General features: G+C 42.2%; 1 protein-coding gene across 13 annotated transcripts in view; it reads left to right on the top strand.

Moving 5' to 3' along the window:
* The window catches only part of TNS3 (tensin 3), a 243,433-nt gene that overhangs the window by 20,696 nt on the left and 207,372 nt on the right, over positions 1-15,365 (top strand). The window contains exon 1 of one of the 13 annotated variants that reach the window (XM_075493669.1): positions 13,434-13,575. The exons of 11 other annotated variants lie outside the window; for them this stretch is intronic. The gene's annotated coding sequence lies outside the window, so the exon portion shown is untranslated. Of the gene's footprint in view, positions 1-13,433; positions 13,576-15,365 lie in introns of those variants that run through there. One more of the 13 variants, XM_075493678.1, reaches the window with a different exon arrangement.

The raw sequence follows: 15,365 nt of genomic DNA, 5'->3' as shown, positions 1-15,365 counted from the left end.
AGACAGGGGAAGTGACTCTGAATGGCTTGCAAGCATAGAGATATTCAGCATTACGTGCCTGCTTTAGTACTCCTTCCAGCTTGCTTTCCTGCTGATTTTTAACTTGTAAGCAAGCTATCTCCATAAAATAAGTTGTGTCAGCTGTCAAGCTGACTCTGTTATACAGTAAGTGGGACATTTTCCAAGCCTCTATTCTGCAGTCTGAAGGAGCTGCTGCACGCTGCCATTAATTCCAGGGCCCCTTCTATTCCCTCCCTTGGGCTACCATGGCCATCGCTTGACCCTAAACCAGTTAGTCTCCATCTGCTGTTTTCTGTACATCTCTGCTGTGGTTCATTTTGTAGCTCTCTCAGAGTTTGACTGGTCCTTGATTCCCCTGGCACTAGAAAAGGAGCAGCAAAACATTAGAGATGGCATGTTCATCACTGACAGAGAGAATCTTGTCTCAAATGTCATAGCATTTTCGTAACCCAGAGGAAATGAATGAAGGACAGAAAAGCTTCTCTTCCCTCAGATGTGCTTGTAATTTGATGTGGGTCTTGGTCAACACAACACACAAACATAGGCAGTGAAGATTTCCTTCAAAAGTTGCTGTTTAATGCTAACTTCTGCTTAGAACATGAACAAAAAGAGAACGGGAGAATTTTCACTAGCACAGAGTTCAGTCAGAGGACTTCAGCTGTGTTAAAGATACTGTCCCAGGTTTTCACCCAGTTTACCGTCATGCCTCTGGAGGGAGAGGTAGTGAGGGGGAAAGAGCCCTTGTTGACCAGGAATGGGGTGATTAATGGAGCCTTCCCATGGTACAGGGCAACTGGGAGGAGGGAGGGGGGAGGCAGAGGTGAAATTTTTGGCAGGTTTGTGAAAGGCAGAACAGTTTTGCTGATGTGTGTCCCTCTCACACCTAAGGACAATGTTAAGTTCGAGTTCAGCTCTGGCAAACACTGTTTTCCCCTTTTGTGCTCAAGATGCTGAAGCTTGTGTTTCTTTACTGTGGTTTGGGCTGTGGAGAAGCAATTAACTGAATGCCCTTTGGTTTGGGAAAGGAGAAAAGAGAAGTGGTAAGTGCATTTAAAACAAAGATTTCTATAAGCAGCAGAGTTAATTAAATCTGTTTTCCTGTGCTTTGGTGTCTCGAGGTCAGTCTCCTGAGTGGACTTTTTGATGAGCAAGGATGTACTCTTATGATGGTATTCTTTTGATGGAGGCATTAGTATAGTTTGCATCCTCCAGCTAACTCCTGTTTTCAGGAAACCTGAAGGAACTATCCAGGATTGAAGTTGCTGTCTTTAGTGTCTTCTCTAGCAGTTTTTAAAGACAGACATCTAAAGCAAGGTGATTTTTTAACTCACAAGTAATAGTTATGAAACCAAGCTAAAAATAAAAGAAAAAAAGACAAATACATTGTGCAAGGCCACCAGTGAGATGTTTAGGCAGCAGATCCTAAACATCTAACTGCTTTCTTGCAGTTAGATGTTTAGGATCTGCTGCCTCTCACACTACAGCTTGCTGTGAACTTTCAGCTTGTCACAAGCATTAAACAAGCACATGGTTTATAGTAAGCTGGAAGGCTTCTGGGAGTAAATGAACAGCTCCAGCCAAAGCTGAGTCAGAAAAATCTGGCAAACTTGCATGAGGATGCTCTGTAATAGGCGTGTTTAAAAACCTCAGGCAGTTCTGATGCCACTGAGAGGTACTTTTTAAGAGGAGTATATATAAATTAAACAAATTTACATCCTCTTTCATGATAATTAAACCTTTATTACTGTTAAACATTTTTATAAAGGATATCCTTTAAGGGTAAAGGTTATAATAAAGGATATAAAAGATATATAATAGAAGATATAAAGGTTACAGGCAAAAGTGCTACTGGAATCTTTATCTCACTATAAAACTTTAAGTAATTTTACTCTGATTTTAACTGTTCTAGCTGATTATTAGAGACAGTAAAAGATTCACCTTTTGAGGCAGGTGGCATTTGACCCATTTATCCCTCAGGGAGAAGAAAGCTGTTGACTGGCAAGCTTGAGACAGGAGTTGAAAACTCTTGCATCAAAATGCTTAGTACAGCCTCAGAAATTAGGATGATTTGGTTAAACATCTGAGTGGCCTTACTGGAAGAGAAGGACCAGAGTCACTGCAATTAATCTTTTCAAGGATATTATTTTCTCAAGTGTCAGCCATAATTGTCTGCATTTCCACTGTACTAAGAAAATGAACGCTTTGACACAATACACTGTTGATTGTGTCCTTCCTATTACAGTCACTGGTATATTGCCAATAGCTTTCCATGTACTCAGCTGAGACACAGCTAGTCAGGTGTATTCCAGATGTCAGTGGCTAAATTCATGTTGCAAGTATGTTGTGGGTGGGGTTGTTTTTATTACTAGTTGGTATGCCTTTCTTTATTTTGTTATTTTTATCTCCAAGTTTTCTTGATGAGAAAGATATTTGTGTGAATACAGTAAGAAAAGTGATTGATGTTTTATCTTTATGTGTAATTTTAAATTATTTTCCTTCCTCTCAGTCTTTATTCACAGCACTTCTGTTGTCCTATAGCACAGTGAAGCCCTAGGCACTTTTGTCTTGAATATGTCTTTCCCTGGTGATTGAAATGAAAGGGAGCATGGTGTATGTGAGGCTATAGCATGAGCTGAATGGAAGTAGGTGGTTTAAGATATGCAGTGGTGTATCTTAAGATACACAAGTCACATACATTTAATAGCTGCCTATGGACCTGCAGAAGAAGGTGTCACAAACTATCTGTGGGACACCCAGACCCTGCTGGCAGTGTTACAGCTGTCTGCCTGCAGTGCTGTGAAGTCCAAAGAGAGGTGGCATAAATACTTCAAGACCAAAATGCCATCAGAATGTATGCAAATTATTTAAACCATTGTAAAGACTTGTACTGAAGAAAGATATTGGTGTTCAGGGAAGTTTCTAATCAGTTAGTTACTTTTGCTAGATTCTTTCCTCTAAACACTGGCAAAAAGTTTTTGTAAGGTATTATTTATCTACAAAAAACCAGGCTAAACAGGAGTTAGCCATATTGCTAAAATCAAGTTAGTTGACATTAAATATGAAATTAAATAAATCTGAATTAAATATGAAATCTGATAATCTGGAGATAGTGCCAAAAATGGAATGAAGATAAGAAAATTACAAACTTAGCAAAGGGGAGTGATTTAAAATGACTGTGCAGATCCAGGCATTTATGAAAATACAAAGGCTTGAGCTAAGTAAAAGGGCAGGTATAAAACCAGAAGAAATAGATATAAACTAATGTAATTCTGCTTTATGTGCTACCCAGAGCTTATGTGCAAATACTCTGGTGGCAGAAAGGCACCCCAGGCTCTGAGGGCTACTGGCCTTGCAGGGCAGGAGGAAGCTAGGAGTGGATCCCAGTTAGGATGAACTGTGCTGTTCAACTAAAGGATGGGCACATTCATAATTGACAAAAAGTGGACACCAGCAAAAGTAAAGCAGCTACCATATACATCAGCTCTAATAGCAACTACATACGTGGTGATCAAAGCTGAAGATAATAAAAAGGTGCTATAGAGAAAGGAAACATAGTAAATATAGAAGAAATAAGGACCAGCATTGATCCCAAAGAGTTTTCATGTTGGAAAGGACAAAAAGTATAACAGAGAATTCCACTAGAAATGAAAGAGTTGCTGTTAGGTAAACCTTATTTCAAACCATGGCACTCTTCAAAATTGATCAATTAGTTGCTCCAAAGTAGTTATTTACATGATTCCCTGATTTCTCTATCCATATCAAGGATGTTCTGAAAAAGGGACAAAAATTCCTATCTCCAAATTTTTGGGAAGTATTTTAATCCTAAAATGAATATGTAAAGAAGTTCCTCTTACTCTTTGTACGGAGAAGGCAGTGGCTGACAGGATGGAGCTTACAAGACCTGGGCATGGGTTAATGTTACGCTAGGAAAAATTGTTGTATGTAGTTGTAAAGCCAGTCTACTTCACTGTATATCACTTTGAGTGATAACTCACTGAAAAATGGCAAGATGCTCTGGATGTAAGAATAAAGACATGGATTTAATTCTACCTTAAGTTGCTGGTATTGTGATAAACTGTTCCCCCTGCTCTCCGCTCCCCCCTTCTAATACAGCTAGGGATTAGCTGTAAGCAAATGGTGTTATCTGATCAGTACTGTTCTGTGATCTATGCAAAATAAGCTGTGACCTTAATACAGCTCTTGCTGAACAGGTGTCTGGTTTGAGTGACTATTGAAAACCCAAACTGAAATGGTGTTTATTTAGCATTTTGGCATTTCAGCTATTTCCTCAAAATGCTGAGATTTCATCAAAATGGTCAAACAAGGTTGAAGGGGCTGAGTCTCTGATGGTAGAAGTAACCTCTTTATTGAGTAACCTCTGCTGTTGGAAGTACCTGGGCAGAACAGTAGTAGGGTACTTGCACTTGCACTGCTGATTAAACCTGGCCCTGGGATCTAAACCAAGGAAAAGAAAGTAGCCTTCCTTTGGACAAAGGCATTCCCTTTCTTTGAGTTTAGTTTCAGATATATCATTACCAAATGTTGAACATGAGATCTCCCCTCCACTCCTATACCTATAAATTACAGAGCAGTAGCTAGTAGAATTCCTCAGGGCACAAGAGTTAAGGCTGCATGGTGTGCACACTTGAGGTTTCTGTGGCCTCATTTGCAAACAGTAAATGTTGTGTTTTTATCTTGTTTCCCTTGGGGAACATTTTTTGTGTAATCTGGTTAAATGGTACAAGGATTATAAGTGTGTGTATGTGTATAAATATATACCCACAATTTATCCCCAGGCAGAAATATGAATAAATCGTTAAAGGTCAACAGTTGCCTTGTTGCTGAGCCAGTAGTAAGAGGCTCTCTTCTGATGAGCCAAAGAATTATGCTTTCTTAGTTATATTCACTCAGGTAAGTTATCCGAATGTGACTGAAAAGTCCTCTTGAAGTTTGTTAAGGTGCTAACATATCTTAAGACATGTTTGCTGCTCATATTGTAGCTTACTCCTAGCATGCATCATGGTGGCCTGATAACTTGGCTTCAGATGTTCTGTGAAGTTACAAACACAACACTGTGATCTCAAAACACAGCGTTTGGTGTGTTTCAAGTTGTTCGAGTTTTGTACCTTTTTATGGGGGCTGTTTAAAACAGAACTTTAGGACCCCACCAAGTTTCCCTTTCTAGACCCTCTCTCCTCCACTAAACGCATTAAGCATTGCTGCGGTGAACGTTGGAAGAGAAGGGGAAAATCTTTGGAAAGAGCAGTCACAGAAATCTGACTTACGCAGTTGGGCTGCCACTGTACATTTGTCTGCTATTGCAGCAGGCATAGGAATGATCCAAAATAGCCATAAGCTTGATAGAGCTTGAAAGAGAAATTCCCTTATTGCACAAGAAATTTGAGTGTGAGATAATGTCCCTTATTTTAGGCTTAGTTCTGTTCTCCATACTGAAGAGAGAAAAGCACTGTACCTAGTAGTCATTTCAGGGGTACTGCTTTTGGAATAATGCGAGATCAGGAAGATCCGGCAGTCTGTAAATTTGACATACATCAGCTATTCTGTATGAATGTTGCTGACATAGGCAAACAAGTAGATATGCCTTGCCCATAGCAACTTTCTGTGGTTCTAGGCAACATCTTGTTCTGCCTGTAGCTTTGAGAAAGTGGATGTGCTTAGCTGTACTGTTCATTTTATCATGAGTCTTGCAATAGTTTGTTGTTTTTATAAAGTCCATGTTCTGAAGGTAAGTAAATAATACATTAATTTCAGTTTTCTTTATTATGAGGAAAGTTCCTGGCTCTGGATAAAAGCTTGAAAATGTGAACTCTCCAGGCTTACAAAACAGATGGCATAGAAAAAGAATTAAAATGAAGGTTATTATGGATGAAGGGGGACTTAGTCTCAGAATTTTGTCTTGCTCTACATTGTAAAGTTGTAAAGTTGGACTGGCATAGCCATGTCAACTGGGAGTCCTTTTAGGAAAAATCCCCTTTTCTAAACTGATGGAGCACTGCTGACAAAGCCTCAGTGGAGATGGAAGCCTCCTGGCAGAAGAGTAATTCTCTGTGTGTGGCTCATGTTTGAATAGGTGAGATGGCTGTAGTGACAGAAGAGACCCTTTAGGCCAGCGCAAACTAAGTCTGCGCTACGAGGCTGTATCAGCATAAGTGGGCCAAAAGTGTGGGGTAGCACCAATTAGTGGTTCCCAAGCTCTGCCCAAGAAGTTAAGGGCTTTCCCAGGTGCCTGAATGGACCTAGAAACAGCTCATGCCAGTGCTTCCTGCCACTTACTATAAATAACATCTTTGATTCTACTTGTACAAGAGTGACATAATCTAACAGGTAGGTAGAAAGCAACTTTTCAGAAACTTCTCTTGGGAATGCTGAATTTTAAGAAGGTGGCTTTTTGCCTTCGTTGAGTACAGTGAGACAATATGAGTACCAAAGATGTACTGAAATTGTTAAAACATTCTCCATCCCTACAACAGGTTTCAATGAGAGAATTTTTTGTTTTCTACCCTAAATTTTTCTTGGCTGGTACTACACTGAGATTTGGTATTGCACGAGTAGCTAATGTGATCCCCTGTGCTTTATAATTGCTGCTATGCTAAAACTTTTCCTCCTTCTCATTCAACTCTCATAGTTTTGGTTTGTCTTGCAGGGTTGAATGGAAGTACTGGGAAGATACAACAGGCTTATTTGTGTCTCTTGTTCACACAGAGTAATGCTGTTCCTCCGTTCTATTTTGTTATAGCTAATTGGAGATACTTTCCTAATTCATTGTGACTACAGTTATATCACTGCAACTCTCCTGAAGTCATTGGACAACATAAGCCCATGCCAGACTTGAAATCTGGTGTCGTCCCCTCTCCCCATATGATTCAAAGTGAGGAGGAAAAGACTATTTTGATTTATAAACTCTGGAGTGTGGAGAGGAAAGGATACAGGAGTTTGAAACAGGATTTGGTGCCTGGACCCTGGAGGCAGACATCTGTCAACTCACAGGAAGATATTTTATAAAAAATTTGGTCTTGTTGCATCTCCCTTTCATAATGTACATTTACAGGTTAGGTTCCACTCTTTGGGACTTCTTCTTTGAATCATGTCATTGTGAATTAGAAAGAAGACATCGTATTCCCTGAGGAGACTAACTACCAGCCCTATAATCTAACTGAATGATAGATGAGTCATTCAAATCCTTAATGCTTTTGTACAGCTGACATTATAATGAAAGCTGAGGAAACTTCCTTAAACTGGAGATGGTATGTAGCGCTGTAAAAACGAGCCAGGCAATAGTGGAGTCACTGGACAAAGATTTAGGCTTCTTAGGGCACAGCCATTGGTTTTACATATTACAGAGACATCGCATACTATGCTTAAGAAGGGATAATTATAAGGAAACCCTTGGTTAAATAAATTTCATGTTTATAGTATTTAAAGAGTGTGGCTCTCTACCCTTATCTAAAGAATCTCATTTTCAAATTAATGCCTGAAAACCCAATTCTGTGGCTCCATATTCTAGAAAACAGTGGTGGCTAACCTGCAGTCTGTGAAGGGTCTAAATGGACATGTAAACTTGTGGCTACTCAACTACAAGGTATTGTATGGCTTCACTGATAATTGGTAACTGATACTACTGGCCCATAACTGGGAGGTAGGATGCTATGCACAGGCTTGGAGAAAGCTTGCTGTCTTGTTTGGTTTAAGGCAATCCACCCATCTCCACTATTAATTAGTGTATATAAATAGTAATGTTGTTCATAGGCCCACAACATGTACAGCAGATTCTCTCTCAGAGCTGTTATCTCAAAAATAAAAAGTCCTCTACACGTTGTTCTGAGGTAGGCCCAGTTTCCCTGTGTGAAGAAGGGAGGTGGAGGAGGAGGAATATATCATTTTGAAGCTCCCGTGCCACCAAAAACAAGGCAGTTGCCAGTGCTTAGAGTACACAAGGAGCGATGCACTGAAGTTTGATAAAGGCGTGTTACAACATCATGCTCTTGGTTCTCTGTTTTCTTGAACTTTGTGTAGCCAGTTGCAGCAATTTTTGTATGCTCTGCACTAAATTTCCAGTCACGTTGCACTGAGTGTATGAGACATGGCATTTGATTCATCGTTGCCTCTCATCACAAGAGTTGAAGAATTGTGCAACTGATCCCTGTGTGTGGAACTTCTGTACGAGTCCTATGAGAGGAACTGATTGAGTTCTGAGAAGAGTAAAAAGCAGCAACTGTTTTACTTTCCATTTAGTTCTCTTTCCTACCAGTTTTCTCTGTATAAAGTAACAGTTGACTTCCCTCACTCAGTACCACCAGACTTGTGTTGAAAGCATCTTCTGGAGTTGGAGTTTTTTCTGGACTATAGTAGTGCTAGTATATGTTATACAAAGCATCAGTTATAAAATGCATTAGAGGCTTTTCTGCAGCCTTCACAATTTCACTTTTAAACTTGCCAATTGCACTGTTTCTCACTAGTTTCTTCTTAATGCTTTTTTGTTCTTTCAAGAAAAACAAAAAGGAGGAACAGTTCTAGGAAGCTGGAGAACAGCAAAATGTTTATCGGATAATGTTAAGTACTAGGCATTTTTTGTTATATCACAGGGCGTTAAGTATTGGATGACATGAATAATTACACATACAGTACTCATTGTATCATAATATAAATGAGCGTACCTTAAAACTGTATAGTCCTACTTCTACTTTTTATGGTTATTTTCAGCATGCCTATACTATCCTGTAGTGGGCGATGTAGACATGCCCTTACTTCTGCCTTGCAAGCTAATAACCTGCAAAAATGCAATAATTTATTAGGAAAATGTGGTAAATTAGTACAAGGACAAAATGTTGTAAATACTGTGCAAGATTCTTGTCCTTGTCCATTCTTCATAAAGAATCAGAGTACAAAATGAGAATAAGATTAATGATAGATTTTTTTTCCTGCAGCACACTGTAGGTAGGGACTGAAGTTATTCATACAGTTTAGAGAGATTTTATATTTCTCTTTTGGTTTTGTACCAATTGTTTCAGAAGGTTAATGTAGATTGATGTTTCATTGCCACACCTGTAACACAACCACTGGTGTGGTTGACAAGTCAGCAGATTTAATGTGAGCTTTTTGACCACCACAGATATCATGTTCCGTACCAGTAGGTCAGTGATGCAAAACAGGTCATGTGGGTTGATTCCTAGAACATAGAACATAGGGGTAAATATGGTCAGTTGGTGTGGTAGCTTGAAAATATATGAAACTGTGGCTTAGTGCCCAAAGTTGGCCTATGCAGGGGCAGTTCTGTAAACAGCACATGAATGAGATGATTGTTACTTGTACAGCACTGCAGCTATAAGGATTTGGTTTTTTTGAAAATGATAGAAAACAATAAAACCTAGTTACCAGAGAATTCTGCTTTTTTTCTTGTTGCAAATAAAAATGTAAGTGCTGTTAATTTGTGCCCCCCCCCCCCCCTTTTTTTTTACTGACTGCTTATGGAAATAATTTTAAGATCCAAAGTTCAGGCTAAGTTTGAAATTGTTTCTCACTGTCTTTTGTTAAGATTAAGCTATCATCTGAGTAAGATAGTTTCCTAGCAATCTTCTCCAAAACAGAGCAGTAGGTTCCGGGAATTGCCTAACTTGCAGATACATAGAAAAGTACCCCTGAAAGAAAACTTGGTAAACTGCTTATGTGGGAAACTAACGCACATTTTGGCAGTACTCTGAGGTACTGATTATAATTTATTTTTGTATTAGCAGAGTAATCCACGAACCATTTTCTCTTCTCCTGAGGGAACCAATAGTTTTGCTTTAGATCAGATTTAATAAAATCGGGGCTGATCAACTGAATATTCTCTTGGAGTTTTTTTAATATTGTTTTTTCTAGAAAGTACTTATTTCACAACTCTTCCATTATAAAATACTCTAGCAGAAAGCTAAAACTTCACTGCCTGTCTTTGTTATCTTGGGAAGAGGCCTTACCAATGAAAGATAAAATCATATTGCAGCAAAATAAGTGTTGCATGAAGAATAGTGAGCCTGTAGTACAGACTGGGATTTAGGGGTTGTTCAGCCAGAATACAGAGCTTCTGGGGAGACATTTATGAAACACTGTAAATTCTTATGCTACTGTTTATGTTACATAGCTTTAAGTAGCTCCAAAGAAACTATTATTTTGTGATCTCTGGCACTGAAGTCAGATTACAAATTTGTATTAGGTGGCCTGCTTTGAAAGAGTGTACCAAGTTTTAGGAGCCTTGGTCAAGGGAAGCTTGGTATATGTCACGTACTCTTGACACAAATGTGATGTGTATCTGTATGCCTTTATGAGTGGTTATAAACATAGCATATGTCACCACTGTATATATTTTATGCACATGAAAGAACACTGTTTTGGTTTGGATTTGTGTTATTTAAGCAAAATGGCAACAGGTAGATAGGACTGAAAACCATTTTTCTGTGCCCTGATTTCTGCTAACTCACTCTCCAAGTTCTTGATTGCTGACAAGTGTGGATGGTTAGTTTCAACTCAGTGATGGTTAGTTTCAACTCAGGATAAGCAGTCCCTCTTCATTCTGATTTAAAAGCTTTATTTGTTTACCTGATACATTACTCAGATTTTGGTGCTTCTGTAGAAACCATTAAGAATAAAGCACCATGGAAAATCAGAGGCAAGTGACCCGCAGCGTGTAAAAGGTATGAGTCACTACCATCACTCCTCTTACTGCATTCTCTGGAATTTTTAAAAGTGTTTGTAGTGTCATTAAAGTAGAAAGCAAGACTATTTTGATTAGTAGGTTAGCTTAGCAACTCCCTTCACACAGCAGATTCCTTGATTCAGCAAGTGTGTATCTGAGATGAATGTTTAACTTGGTCATTGACTACACCTCTAGGCAGGTTCAAATACATGTAAAGCTCTTTAAAACACAGACACAGATTTTCTCTCTCCCTTCCCATTCTTCACCATTCCTAGGAAAAGCAAGGAGGGGACGAATTCAGAATATAGAGGTGATAATTAGGCATGTAAACATATAAGAAGATATTGTTTGTCAAAGCCACGTGTTATAAAATGTAAAGAACATGCAGTTACGCTAACCTAACGCTGTGGCAGTAACCCTACATACTGAACTTTCTAACATTGTATTGCAGGTGGTATGCAAAAAGAAATAATTTTTTCTTTGGGTAGTGTCATTTATGTGTAAAAAAAAAAAAATACGTGCATCTGCGAGCTGGTATCTGCATGTATATGAAGTATTGCCAAAGTGCAAGCATTTCAAAATCATGTGTCAGAGTGCTAAATCACACGATAGTTTAAATTTTTAAAAATATAATAATTTCTACCTTCTTTCCTTCAAGTTTTGAAACTTTTGCTTGAAAGCTAGAAGCTGATTGTAATTCTTTTTTTTGTTTTGTTGGTGAAATTTTCCGGTAATCATGTGATCTATGTGATGGAGCTTTAAGAAAACCACCAAATGTTGTGAGGCTTTGAAGGTGCTGATTGTGTGCACCTGAGCACTGCTGTTTAAGAGCTTGATCCTGTTTCCAGAGTCTCTTGGCTTGATTTAGGGACATGTTAGGTATTATTTAAATATGAACCATATAGTGGGGTCATGCAGATGGCATTGATTCAGCAGGAAGTTTAAGAGAAACTGTATCTCAGAGAACAGTGAGATGTACATGTCTAAAAGGTTTGTAACACATGTTCTCTTTCTCTGCTTGGCACAAAGGGAGAGAAGAAATTTAAGATGTGATGATGAATAAAGGATTTTGATTATGTCTGGCTTCTAAATATGCTAGAGCTTTCCTAGCAATACAATACAGTCCTATCCAACCTGTCCAAGTGAGACACTAAGCATGTCTGGGACCTAGTTTGTGTTCTGTTCGCTCAGTGTTCATTATATTGGTATCTCTCGGTAAGTAACGTATCTATATTTGAATGTCATTGCCTTCCATACGGTCACCTGTCTGCCTATTCCCATAATATGAAGCATTGCAAAGAACAGACTTAAATTTGAACTTTGAAACCCAGCTCTGGGATCTCTAGACATCTCTGTTTCTTGGGGGTCCTTCCTGCTTAGTCCAAAGGATTTGCAAATATTAACCACTGTATTGCCTGAATCAGCCAGGGAGAGATGCCTAGTGCTAGAAATGGGCTGGCTGTAAATCCTGCCTCTAAGAGTAATAGAGTAAGGTATCTGTTCCTGCTTAGGATTCACTTCCATGAGCTTGTTTCTGGATCAAGCTACAAAGAGGTCACATCGGTATGGACACCCCATTTACCGTGGGGTCCGTGTCATAAGAGGGATGTTCAAATCCTTTCCTTTGTTTGTAGTGATATGCATCCACCTCTCAGGTGAGGCCCCAGCTATCAGCTGATAGCGTGATCCAGGTTAGGCATCTCGATCCTGTTAAATTCCACTTTGCTTCAGTGAATATTTGATTATTTGTTTTAATGCAAGGAATGAGCCTCAGGTTATGCCTGTTTCAGCTAAGTTTCAGAGTAACTTCGGGGATGAGATTCTTCACCGTAGGAAGAACATGAACTCTCATTTCTTGCATCCGGGGTGAGACTTTTGCTTTCTGAAATACTGAGCAAAAGGACAGTAATACCTCTATTTCCTCCCTGCCCTGCTCTTTGGCTGTTTTTTATGTCATGCAAGTTACCCCATTCTGCAAGCGGCAGCAGCTGTGATCCAGCAGGTCCAGAGGACAGTGCCTCGTTTGTGGATCCTGCAGGAACTCCAGGTGCGGAGCTGCCCTTTCTTGAGCTACCTCAAAGGAGAGGTAATTCTTGGTGTGTAAATAGCATAAATGTCAGCGCAGTAAAGAACTGTACTTGCACGAACACGTGTACACAGGGAATGTATGGCCTTAGGCAGTGGCTGAGCTGCGATTTTGGGGATCGTCTTGGCACATCAGATGTTGTACTGAGAAACGTAGGCAGGCGCGGGCCCCTCAACACCCAGCTGGTTTTGGCCTCCTTACTGCGGCCGCTTTGCACGTGGCTGCTCAGGGCTGTTAAGCTCACTCCTCTGCCGGCAGCCATGGCTGGCCGTCCCGGAGAGAGGTAAGTGCTCGTGCCCCCGGAGCTGCGGCTCCCAGCCTTACACTTAACCTCAAAGCCGCCGGCGCACAGGCTAGGAAAGCCCAGCCTTGCAGGGCCTTACGGAGCGGCGGCGCTCCCCTCGGCCCGAAGACCCCTCGCCCTCAAGCGACGAGCCTCCCGGGCCGGGGGTCAAGCCTGTCCCGGGGCCGCGGGGGGGATCCGCCAGGTAGCAGGGCCGGGGGTGGGGTGGGCGGTGTCGCCCCCAGGGTGAGCGCAGCGGGGCACGACACAGCCCGGCAGGGCTGCCCCGCGGCTCCCCTCCCCAAGCCGGGAGCGGTGCTACGCGCCTCTTCCCCGCCTCCTCCTCAGCCTTGATCGGGGCGCTGGAGGTTTCTCCCCGGCGGGAGGGACCGTAGGAAATAAAAACAAGTGTGTGCGGCGCTGGGGGAGGGGGGGATCACTGCTCCCGCTCTCCAGCCGAGCCGCCCTGCCCTGCCGCGGAGCTGGGGAAGCGAGGTAAACTTAGGCGGCCGTCGGGAACCACGGGAGTGGGAGTGCGCCCGGCCGGTGCGGCGGCGCGGGGCTTTGTTCCTGGTGGGGCGGAGGAGGTCTGGCGGCGGGGAGGGAGGCCCGTCGGCGGGCCGCGGTGCCTCCGCGGCGCGGACTGAGGGGAGGCGGCGGCTGTGGGGCCAACCGCGACTGGGTGGGGGGGCCGCGCTCTAGCCCCCGGGGCGCTTTACGGTGGGGAGGGGCGTTGTTCCCGGCGGCGGGCCGGAGCGCCCCCGGGGCCTGCCTGCTTGCCCCCGGCGGCGCGGGCCGGGCGGGGGCTGGGGCAGGTGAGAGGCTTCGGGAACGCCGTCCACTGGGAGAGCGTTCAAGGGTTCGTGTTAAGGGAAGTGCAAAGGTGGCGGAGCGCCGCAGCGGGGAGGGCAGGATGGCGGCGGCGGGCCGGGGGCTGCGCCGTCCGCAGGCAGGGTCTGGCTGAGGGCCCAGGAAGGTGCTCCCGTATCTCCGTAGCCAGGCTGGGTGTCTCCATGCCGGGCAGCTTAGCGGTGAAGCATGCGATTCTCTCCTGGAAAGTTACATAAACCTGCGGGCTTGTCAGGCAGGGGGAACCCCCGGTGCGGGGCTGAGGTGCGTCCGGCAGTGCGGAGCCGCCCCCGCGCTCGGCTTCTCGGGTCGCCGTCCGCTGCCAGCCCCTGCTGGGGCTGCCCTAAACCGCTGCAGCTCATTTGGCTGGTGTCTGTGATAAATGGTGTTGTCTTTGGTACCCACCCGAATCTCTCCCGATGCCCAACTTCTAACTGTTGACAGTGGTTTGCAATCACTGGCTAAAACTGGCAGCTGTTTTACAGAAAGGTCAAAATCTCTAGTTGTTTACTGGTGCTTTTTGTAGATAAATTATCCTTATGGAGGATTGAGTTCAGGATCTTTGTGTGTCTTCTGACAACTGCCCAGGTTGTAAGCAGCTTTTGGCATTGGTACTGACAGGAGTGCAGGCCGGATGGCTCAGGCTCCAGAGCCGTCATCCTCCAAGTCGGGATTGTGTCCTGAGTGGTAAGGAGTTGTGCGTCAACCAAGTGTTTCATTTCCAAGCCTAGGATTAGGTGATAGTTACAGCATTTTGTGTAGTTTGAAATGCTCTCTTTTTTTTTTTTTAAATGCTGTTTAAATGTTAAACAGTATATTATTTTTTTGTGTTGAGGAGTGCCTGGTGGTAGTCATTACATTTCTCATAGCAGTGTTTACATTTTACTGGGTATGAAATGAAACAGTGACGAGAGCCACAAGGGCTGTAGCTGCACGAACAAGACTTTGGGTCTATTTTATGTGATGTTTGATAGGAAACTTCTGGATACTGCTCAACACCATGATTACAGATGTCTTAAGCTGGCTAATTTTTAAAAGAAACTGCTGCAGTTAGTCTATTGTATAGAAGGCTAAGTGGGGCTTTTGCTGAAACTAATGAGATTCTTGATGTCTTTGAAGCTGTGAAATAGAACCTGTGAAATATTGGAAGTAGTGGGGTTTTCATCCTATATAGCCAAAAGAGGTTTTTTGTTTGTTGTAATTAAATCGATTACTTCTAATAAGTAATGTTTATTGGAAGGCTTAATTAGTCATTTAATTTGTTGGAAGTACAGGTGCTCACAAATCAGTGCTGCATTGCCAAGAGTTTTCCATGTGTTAAATTAAAAACAATCCATTTCATTTCAGCATAGATGTGTATGTGCCACAGGGAACAATTATTTAGAGAAGGCAATGGCTGCAAGTGGTTTCATCAGTGTTCCTTGCAATCTCTGACT

Source organism: Mycteria americana, chromosome 2 (genome assembly GCF_035582795.1).
Source record: "Mycteria americana isolate JAX WOST 10 ecotype Jacksonville Zoo and Gardens chromosome 2, USCA_MyAme_1.0, whole genome shotgun sequence".
Lineage (NCBI taxonomy): Eukaryota > Metazoa > Chordata > Aves > Ciconiiformes > Ciconiidae > Mycteria > Mycteria americana.
Note: the sequence above shows the minus strand (reverse complement) of the source record. Positions and strands in the feature narration are given on the sequence as shown.